We start from the raw sequence: 2,500 nt of genomic DNA, 5'->3' as shown, positions 1-2,500 counted from the left end.
GCTCCCGGGGAGGTGTGTGTGTGTGTGTGTGTGTGTGTGTGTGTGTGTGTGAACCGATCTCAGCTCACTAATGCCAGACACTGGGCGCTGAGACTCCCTGGGAGATGTGTGTGTGTGAAGTGTTCTCAGCTCACTAATGCCGGAGACTGGGCGCTGAGACTTCGAGGGAGATGTGTGTGTGTGAACCCCTCTCAGCTCACTAATGCTGGACACTGGGCGCTGAGACTCCCGGGGAGGTGTGTGTGCCTGAACCAGTCTCAGCTCACTAAGTGTGAGTGTGAGTGTGAGTGTGAGTGTGTGTGTGTGTGTGTCTGTGTGTGTGTGTGTGTGTGTGGTGAACTGATCTCAGCTCACTAATGCTGGACACTGGGCGCTGAGACTCCCGGGGAGGTGTGTGTGGGTGTGAACCGATCTCAGCTCACTAATGCCGGACACTGGACACTGAGGCTCCCGGGGAGATGTGTGTGTGGGTGTGAACCGATCTCAGCTCACTAATGCCGGACACTGGACACTGAGGCTCCCGGGGAGATGTGTGTGTGCGTGTGTGAACAGATCTCAGCTCACTAATGCCGGACACTGGGCGCTGAGACTCCCGGGGAGGTGTGTGTGTGTGTGTGAACTATTCTCAGCTCACTAATCCGGACACTGGACCCTGAGGCTCCCGGGGAGGTGTGTCTGTGTGTGTGAACTGTTCTCAGCTCACTAATGCTGGACACTGTACTCTGAGACTCCCGGGGAGGTGTGTGCGCGTGTGTGTGTGTGAACTGTTCTCAGCTCACTAATGACGGACAATGGACACTGAGGCTCCCGGGGAGGTGTGTGAGTGTGTGAGTGTGTGTGTGTGTGTGTGTGTGTGTGTGTGTGTGTGTGTGTGTGGTGAACTGATCTCAGCTCACTAATGCTGGACACTGGGCGCTGAGACTCCCGGGGAGGTGTGTGTGGGTGTGAACCGATCTCAGCTCACTAATGCCGGACACTGGACACTGAGGCTCCCGGGGAGATGTGTGTGTGCGTGTGTGAACCGATCTCAGCTCACTAATGCCAGACACTGGGCGGTGAGACTCTCTGGGAGATGTGTGTGTGTGAAGTGTTCTCAGCTCACTAATGCCGGACACTGGGCGCTGAGACTTCGGGGGAGGTGTGTGTGTGAACCCCTCTCAGCTCACTAATGCTGGACACTGGGCGCTGAGACTCCCGGGGAGGTGTGTGTGCCTGAACCAGTCTCAGCTCACTAAGTGTGAGTGTGAGTGTGAGTGTGTGTGTGTGTGTGTCTGTGTGTGTGTGTGTGTGTGTGTGTGTGTGTGTGTGTGTGTGTGTGTGTGTGGTGAACTGATCTCAGCTCACTAATGCTGGACACTGGGCGCTGAGACTCCCGGGGAGGTGTGTGTGGGTGTGAACCGATCTCAGCTCACTAATGCCGGACACTGGACACTGAGGCTCCCGGGGAGATGTGTGTGTGCGTGTGTGAACAGATCTCAGCTCACTAATGCTGGACACAGGGCGCTGAGACTCCCGGTGAGGTGTGTGTGTGTGTGTGTGTGTGTGTGTGTGTGTGTGTGTGTGTGTGTGTGTGTGTGTGTGTGTGTGTGTATGTGTGTGTGTGAACCGATCTCAGCACACTAATGCCGGACACTGGGCGCTGAGACTCCCGGGGTGATGTGTGTGTTTGTGAACTGTTCTCAGCTCACTAACGCCGGACACTGGACACTGAGGTTCCGGGGAGGTGTGTGTGTGTGAACCGATCTCAGCTCACTAATGCTGGATACTGGGCGCTGAGACTCCCGGGGAGGTGTGAGTGTGTGAACCGATCTCAGCTCACTAATACCGGACACTGGGCGCTGAGACTCCCGGGGCGGTGTGAGTGTGTGAACCGATCTCAGCTCACTCATACCGGGCACTGGGCGCTGAGACTCCCGGGGAGGTGTGTGTGTGTGTGTGTGTGTGTGTGTGAACCGATCTCAGCTCACAAATGCCGGACACTGGGCGCTGAGACTCTCGGGGAGGTGTGAGTGTGTGAACCGATCTCAGCTCACTAATGCTGGGCACTGTGCGATGAGACTACCGGGGAGAGGTGTCTGTGAGAACCGATCTCAGCTCACTAAGTGTGTGTGTGTGTGTGTGTGTGTGAACCGATCTCAGCTCACTAATGCCAGACTCTGGGCGACGAGACTCCCGGGGAGATGTGTGTGTGTGAACTGTTCTCAGCTCACTAATGCCGGACACTGGGCGCTGAGACTCCCGGGGAGGTGTGTGTGTGTGTGTGAACTATTCTCAGCTCACTAATCCGGACACTGGACCCTGAGGCTCCCGGGGAGGTGTGTCTGTGTGTGTGAACAGTTCTCAGCTCACTAATGCTGGACACTGTACTCTGAGACTCCCGGGGAGGTGTGTGCGCGTGTGTGTGTGTGAACTGTTCTCAGCTCACTAATGACGGACACTGGACACTGAGGCTCCCGGGGAGGTGTGTGAGTGTGTGAGTGTGTGTGTGTGTGTGTGTGTG

This window comes from Hypanus sabinus, chromosome 12, assembly GCF_030144855.1.
Source record: "Hypanus sabinus isolate sHypSab1 chromosome 12, sHypSab1.hap1, whole genome shotgun sequence".
Taxonomy (NCBI): domain Eukaryota; kingdom Metazoa; phylum Chordata; class Chondrichthyes; order Myliobatiformes; family Dasyatidae; genus Hypanus; species Hypanus sabinus.
Note: the sequence above shows the minus strand (reverse complement) of the source record.